Genomic DNA, 9094 nt, shown 5'->3' on the forward strand with positions numbered 1-9094 from the left:
ATCATCGTTGTAAATCATCTTTATAAATCATCATCATAATGCATCATTATAAATAATCTTTGTAAATCATCATAGCATATCATCGTTGAAATTATAGTATCATTTTCTCATAATAGGGCCCATGTACACTATTACCCCTGTGTACAAGGGTTGCGGGTCCTATGACCATGGCACTGAACTGAGGCCTCAGCCATGCCCGACCGTCAATTAACTCTTTCTCTTGGTGCACTCAACGGTCTGTTGATGGAATACCACCTTCTGTCATAGCCTCCTTCAGTGGTTTCGCCTCCATCCGAGTATCGGTACCAAACTTTTCTCATTCTTACTTATCTTGGGGCCAAAAATACTCTCCTCCATACATGTGCCCTCATTTCATAAACATTTATCTCATCTCTTGTACTTTTCTTTGTACTTGTTTTGATGCATCTTAGGGCAACATGTAGGAGGGTTTATCATCATTTTTCTTGCTTATAATCATCATCATTTTTCAACTTTCTTTTATCAAAATGGAAACCTTTTCAAATATAAACTTCTTGTACTTAGAAAGCGTTTAAATAAATAGAAACTTTCTAGATAATTCTTTTAAAAATCCTTCATGCATGCAACATAACTTCATAATACGTAAATAAAATAATCATTTACAATTTACTAAAGAATGAATAAATAGCATGACATGAAGTAATTTTAGAAGGGGTAGTGAATTTACTTACCTCTAGACTGAAGCTAAAAGTAGTCTGAAGGAATCTAGTTTGCTCCAATCTGACTAACACCACTAGTATATCTTTTGAAACTAATTTCTAAAGTCCGCTATCTCTTGTGTTCTTTCTTTCTTGTAGCGCTTGGTCTCGCCCTTTCTCTCTCTATTCTGAGTAAACACTCTTAGAAAGAAGAAAGACCGAGTAAAAAGCGGAAAAAGGAAGAATATGTGCAAGAGATGGGATAGGAGTATTGAAATTGTGAAGGAGAAGAGCTCTATTTATAGGAGAAAATCCAATACTATTCTACCTTCAATTTACAATTACACCCTCATTTTACTATTTCACCTACCCACTTAGTATACCTACAATTGACTATTCTACATTCTTATTTAAAATTCTACCCTCCTTATACCTACCATTGACTATTCTACCTTCTTATTCAAAATTCCACCTTCCTTATACCTACCATTGACTATTCTACCTTCTTCTTCAAAATTCTACCCTCCTTATACCTACCATTGACTATTCTACCTACCCATACAATTCTTCCTACCATTTACTATCCTATTATTTCACCAATTATCATTCTTTAATTACCACTCTCTGTAACACCATAAATTTTCTAAGAATTAAAATCCTTAGCTACAATAGATATTAAAATAACATCATTATCGAAATGATCTATTTAAGTAGCTTTGAAAATTCTGGGGCACTACACCTGCCTAAAAAAAAATTGTGTTGTCCACCCACCTACTTAGGTAGGAAATCATAGGGACTCTCTCACATTTTCTACCCTAATTGCTAAGGTACAGATTGCTTGAAATCCATATCCTACAAATTTACCCAACATAATTATGGCAGGCCTAATTGTAGAGTGGGGGTTTTTTTTTTTTGACACAAATTTCCTCCAAACTGGGTTGGTGAATTTTCTTTCAACAAAGTCTCTAAAAGTATAATATATGCCTTTGCATGTGAGAAACAAATGTTTTTTAGTAACACATGCTTCTCACATTTTTTTTAATAGCATTTTAATAATAAAAAAAAATGTTTCTCACATGGTCAAGGGGCACATAATACTTTTAGAGACTAGATTTAAGGAAATTCTCAAACCAAATTTGAAGAAAATTTTTGCCTTTTTTTTTTTAAAAAAAAAAATTGGTAGAGGATGGACCAGCAAACTATAAGGTAGTTCAGTGCGATAATACCAAATGGGGGATACCCACCTTTAGAGCTGTAAATAAACAATTTCATTCGACAATCCGCTCGATACTCATTGGTTTAAACTTGATCCAAACTCTATTGTGACGTAAAAATCCCCTCGATAGTAAATAAGTATAGAAAAAAAAAATGTTGAATCAATCCATATGGTTTACTTAATTTACAATTAACTCCCTATGGTATTAAAATGAACTTAGAGATCACTGTGGTATGCCAAAAAAATAATTTATTCCCTACAGTCAAATTACGTCAACTGACTTAATATATTCGGTTAGTGTGACACCAACGTAAATAGGATATGTGTCACAATTTTATTGACTCTGGCGTGTCACACTATCGGAATTTGTTACGTTAGTGGACGGAATTTGACTGGAGGGAGTAAATATATTTTTTTGACATATTTCAGGGACCTCTAAGTTTATTTTGATACCAGATGGAGCTAATTGCAAATCATGTAAACCACAATGATTGGTTATATATATATATATATATATATATATATATATATATATATATATATATATATATGTGTGTGTGTGTGTGTGTTACACATCACCCTCTATGTATCTTTGCACCAAAAGTCATGTTTTACCTAGAGGTGCAATTCGTGTTAGTATGTCGGGTTCGGGTCATGTCGAGGCATTTGTATAAAAATATAAGTCAACTCTAACTCGACCCATTAATTAAATGGGTTAAACCCCTTAACCTTAACCTTTTAATTATGTATTGGGTTCGTGTTGGGTTCGCGGATCATGTCAAAATTTCTTGTCATTATATCATGTGTCGAGTTCGGGGCGTGTCGAAGTATGAGTAGAAGACTATATATGTTAACCCTAACTCGAACCATTTAATTAAATAGGTCAGACTCTTCAGTCATAATCCTTTAATTTTGTGTCGAGTTCGCACGTCATGTCAAAAATTGCCAACCTTATTTTTACCCACTGGCTCATGGGATCCAATTGCACATATCACCATAAGTTAGCAACTTTAGTGAAAGAAATTTGTTGAACAATCACTTGTGTCTCTCCTATGTGTGATGGCGCTCCAATAGTCCTTGGTTCTCACCACTTTCCTTCTTTTCCTCACTTTGGTTTGGCATTAAAGGCATACAAACGAGCCAAACTTCAGAAATTGCCCCCGGGGCCATGGAAGTTACCTCTTATAGGAAACGTGCACAACTTGGCAGGATGACTACCACACCATACTATGTCAAGATTACTAGGGATCTGTATCCAAATTTTTAAACTTGGTAGTGTGAGCATCAGCGGGGATATTCCCAATCCAAATTTGTCAGCCTAGTGATGTGGGTTGGTATTAGAGTGAAACTAACTTATGCCCAACCTAATAGTAGTTTGGATTTTACAAATTGGGGGCGGGGGTGGATGGACCTCAAACTATAAGTTAGTTTCGTGCGAATACCAACCCACATTAGTGGGTTGACAAATTTGGATAGGGATCCCTATTGATGCCCACACTACTAGGTTTAAAAATTGGGATACAGATCCCTAGTGATCTTGTTGTTCGGATTATTAACAAATATGCGAGAATTAATATGAGGCCCACCTGCCCAAAAAAAAATTGGGCTGTCCACCCACCTACTTGGCTAGGTAATCATAGGGACTCTCTCACATTTTCTACCCTAATTGCTAAGGTACAAATTGCTTGAAATCCATATCCTACAAATTTACCCAAAATAATTATGACCGGCCTAATTGTAGAGTGGGGTTTTTTTTTTTTGGGTTAAATACTAAATTAGTCCTTTAGGTTTCACACCTTTATTTTTTTTCCCCTGTGGTTTCATTTTTATCACAAGAAGTCCATGTGCTTTTGATAATAGACCAAGTTAGTCTTCCGTCAATTGACCATTAGTTGACTTAACGGAATAAACGTGGACCAATCACATGTTGACACGTGGCACCTACTTAATTTTTTTAAAAAATTAAAAAAAAAAAAAAAAAAAGGATCGGGGGTGGCCGAGCCACCCCCTTGGCCATTTAGGGGTGGCTCGGCCACCCCCTTTGGCCATGGGGGTGGCCTGGCCACCCCCATCTGGCCGGATGGGGGGAGGGGGGGGGGGGGGGGCGAGCCACCCCCTGGGCACCCCCAATGGTGGTTGGGGGTGGTTTCGGCCACCCCCAGTGGGTACTGGGGGTGGCTCGGCCACCCCCGATCTTTTTTTTTTTTTAGAAAATACATTTTTTTTTAATTAAAAAAAAAATTAAGTGGGTGCCACGTGTCAACATGTGATTGGTACACGTGAAATTCCGTTAAGTCAACTAGTTGATGGAGGACTAACTTGGTCTATTATCAAAACCACAGGGACCTCCTGTGATAAAAATGAAACCCTATAGGAGAAAAAATAAAGTTGGGAAACCCCAGGGGCGTCTGGAGTATTTAACCATTTTTTTTTTTACACAAATTTCCTCCAAACTGGATTGGAGAATTTTCTTTCAACAATGTCTCTAAAAGTATAATATATGCCTTTGCATGTGAGAAACAAATTGTTTTTTAATAACACATGCTTCTCACATTTTTTTTTAATAGCATTTTAATAAAAAAAATATATATGTTTCTCACATGGTCAAGGGACACATGACACTTTTAGAGACTAGATTTGAGGAAATTCTCCTAACCCTTTAATTTCGTGTCGAGTTTGCACGTCATGTCAAAATTGCCAACCCTCATTTTACCCACCGGCTCATGGGATCCAACTGCCCACAGCACCATAATTTAGTAACTTTAGTCAAAGAAATTTGTGGAACAATCACTTATTTCTCTCCTATCTGTGATGGTGCTCCAATATTCCTTGGCTCTCACCACTTTCCTTCTTTTCCTCACTTTGGTTTGGCTATTAAAGGCATACAAACAAGCTGAACTTCAAAAATTGTCCCCAGGGCCATGGAAATTACCTCTTATAGGAAACGTGCACAACTTGGTAGGATCACTACCACACCATACTCTCACTATAAGAAATCAACTCATCAGGGGCGACCTCATTAGGGTCGACTACAAAGTGGACCCTAATGAGCACCTATTAGCGTCGACTTTAGAAAGTCGACCCAAAAGATAAGTATTAGCGTCCACTCTAATAAGTCGACGCTAATATATTGGCGGAAATTATACGAGAGGCGGGAAAACTATTTGGGGCGACAAAATAACTATTAGTGTCGACAAAATAACTATTATCAGCGTCCACTAAAAGTGGACGCTAATAGTCCAATATAACAATAAAAAAACTTAATTTTTTTTTTGAAACTATCAGTGTCCAGTTTAGTGGACACTAATGCTCTTGTAGAAAAATAAAAAAGGAAAAAACAAATAAAACTAAACGATCATCAGCGTCCACTTTGAAAGTGGACACTGATGATAGGTCATAAAGTGGACGCTAATGCTCTTATAAATAAATAAAATAAATAAATAAAAAACTAAATGACCAACAGCGTCCCGTCCACTAAACCTGGACTCTAATGATCAATCAATAGCGTGCACTTTGAAAGTGGACCAATACAAAAACTGAGTAATTTTTTGACTGGGGTTTCTGACGTGTCAATGGTATTGACACGTCAAAAACCCCTTATGACGTGTGCCTTTTGACGTGTCTGAAGGGTTAAAATGGGGGGTGTCAAAAAATTTATGTTTTTGACGTGGAATTTTCACTACGTCAAAAAATTTTGACGTGTCAAAAGACTAAAACGTCAAAAATTATTTTTTTGACGTTTTACTTCTGCCACGTCAAAAATTTTGGAGAAATTTTTTGACGTGTCACTCCATTTGACAAGTCAATTTTTTTTTTTTTTTTTTTCAATTAAATATTTTCTGTATTATTCGAGTTTATACTCAGATTTACGTATTAACTTGATATCCAATATATCCAATATACAATATCAAATATACATTCAATATCCAAATACAATTCAAATATCCAACACAATTCCAATTTCCAATACATATACAATATCCAATACATATACAGTATCCAATATCCAATACATATCCAATAAATATCCAATATCCAATACATATCAAATTTCCAATACATATCCAATATCCAATACATATCCAATTTTCAATACATTCAAAACATATGAAATTCCAACACAAATTAATAAAACAAAATTCCAATACATATACTATGTTCCAACACAACACAGAACAAAACAAATATATACATCAAAAATACGTTCCAAAACAAGGCAAAACAAATATACAATCAAACTATCTTTGTTCTATCTGCTACAAATAAGTTTCAATTAGTCTCAACCAACATATAGTTTGATCTAACTATATACATCAACAAATGACTATATACAAACAAATATACAAAATATATATAAAACTTTACAAACAGTGATAACAAACGACGTGCTCAGCCCAAGTCAATATAGTTATCCTCCAACGCTTAATCTGCATTACCTGCAAATGAGTTGTAAACCAATGATAATTAATAAAAAAATTCAAAACACAGATATACAGTGATGCAAATATATGTTAGTTCTAAAATGAACCACTGCAACAAAGTGTTGCTAACTGGGACTTTTGTGAAGACTAGGGGTTTCTAACAGTTAACAACTGTTAGAAAAACAACACAAAATATATGATTACCTCTGTGGGGCGCAAATCCAGAGGTCGAATCGAGCATAGCCTCAAGCTGGCGGAAACAGGCTTTAAAGATGGCATATTTCTCTGCTATCAAAGATTTTTGTTCTTCAATCTGTTTGGCCATCTCATCCAGCGCATGTCTTTGTTGTGTCCGCTCCTCTTCAAGTTCTCTAATCCTATCCGCCATATGTAAGAACGAGGAGCTCCCAGGATTTGAGACCGTGCCTGTGACGGTGTATAGTACGAATGTATGCTACTCCGTACCGGTAGAACATTTGGGCCCACCTGTCGAACCCTGCCAGCGTACTTAGGCTTATTTTCATGCGCCTGAGCATACGCATTATTAGGTGTCCACCTTACCGTCCCTTCAGTCACACTCGACGTCAATGCCGGGTCAGTGGGTAGCAATTCTTTCATCATCTCCTGTACGTTAAATAACAAGTTAGTAACTCATATAAGGAAGGTTAATCATAAATAATTTATTAAAATATATATCGGTGAGTACTTACACATCTCTCCCTGACCACTTCATTCGGGTAGTCACCATCCTTCTTCGTGTGTGTCGTGATGTAAGCTTGCGCTCGAGTTGGAGTAGTGCCTAAAGATAAGGTCTGCATAGAAAAAAATAAATCATCAAACAAACAAAAAATAGACAATATATATATATATATATATATATGCGGTAAATAAGATAAATACCTCTTCATGTGTCGCTCTAGCAAAGCTCATCGACCCGGTGCAGTGAGGTGTGTTGTTTTTTGCTCGCAATGCCTTCATGTAGGCAGCATACTCCTACACAAATACCACCCTTAAAATGTCAGCCCTAACACAAGTACAATTAATGAAACTATACAATTACAATTAATGAAACTACACTCGTGACGTACTTGATTCTTTGGGTCGCACCATTTATCCAACAACACATCCAAGTCATCAGCGTTGTATTGCGAAACGGCATCTTGGCCCATTCTCGCCTTCACTATGTTAGGAGTATCGCCCGGCTGAATTTTTAACGTGTCTTTCACAGAGTGTCTCCAACTCTTTAGCTTCACGCCCATATCTCTGAACGTGTCCCTTTAACTGCCTCGAGATTGTACTCAGGCGGGATGTAGAAGTCAACTTGCACAAGTTAAAGAAGTTAGGCGTATAATTCACGCATTAACAACGTTTAAAATAATGAAATACACATGCGAAAATAGAAGAAAGAGTTTAACCATACCATCAAGGCATCCCATATATCCTCCTTTGTACGGGTGATACATTCTTCCAGTCATCCCATAGTCTAATATAATTCCCACTCCTTACGATGTTGCCGGTCGTCCTTCAGAATTTCATCCCGTTAAATCCTGGGGGCTGCCACGCCTTATTGTACTCACACACGACCTTTTGCCCAGTGGGGACATCCCACATCTTGTTCGATGGTGGGATGGTCACCACCTGAATATGGGTGCGCCCTTCTCGCCCGATGCCTAACACATTAATAATTGTAATTGTTAATTATTTGGAATTCAATAGTAACTATATAAATTATATACGTATTCAATATTGGTATTTAATGCATATATACTTACTTATTGTTCGGAGCTGGCGACTGCCCAACACTTCTGGAGGGTCAGCGGACTGCGAGTAATGTGTGGCACCTGTCCCATCATGCACGTCCTCCGGATAGTACTGTGTCTCGCTATCATCCGGCTGTGATGGCTCACTGTATGGGATATTTGTGTTCAACTCGGGGGGGAATAACCGCTCTACCTCGCCATGTGCACACAGCCCTAACTCACTCATCCTAGGCAGTGGAGTAAGCGGATGATACTCTTGCTCCGTGTCGTATGGAACCAGCTGAGATTGATAGGATTGAGACCCTTCCACATGCTCACGAAGTACTGGTCTATACTTCTGGTCGTCTACATGTGGGGACCTCCATCGTCTACTCTTCCCCCTAGTACTCATATCAACCTGTGAAACACGTAACGTACCCAATTAATTATGTATACAATAGATAAAATATGCACCACAATAACCAATCAATGTAGAAAGAAATAACATAAAACAAGTCAATTAATGTGAACTACATATATAATTTTATTTTTTTTTAACCACATACGATTATATTGGATCTAAGTCTTATCAGACGTAGTCAATGTCATCATGCGGATCCATTTTATTATTGCTGATCAATAGAAGCAGCTCACACTCATGGTAGTTGGCACATTCATCATCAGGACCTTTACCCTGACCAATGTCGTATACGTTTATAGGTTTAGTCCTTACAATACAAGCCCAATCAGGGTCCCTTTCATCTTCGACGTAAAATACTTGGTCAACTTGTGACATTATCACATACAGCTCATCAGTAATTTTCTGGCCCCGGTGGACAAGGTTTTTGAAACTGACAAGCATCATGCCATACTCGTCTACCTTGTACCCCCTGTCCCTCGCGTTGTCCACCCAATCGCACTTGAACAGAACGTACTTGGTCCTGTCGTAGTACTCCACCTCAATTACTTCCGTTAACTTCCCATAGTACGTTTCTCCATCAATAGTCGGCACGCACACGCCGCTGTTCTGGGTCCTCTTTC

This window comes from Corylus avellana, chromosome 1, assembly GCF_965113065.1.
Source record: "Corylus avellana chromosome 1, dhCorAvel1.hap1.2, whole genome shotgun sequence".
Classification (NCBI taxonomy): domain Eukaryota; kingdom Viridiplantae; phylum Streptophyta; class Magnoliopsida; order Fagales; family Betulaceae; genus Corylus; species Corylus avellana.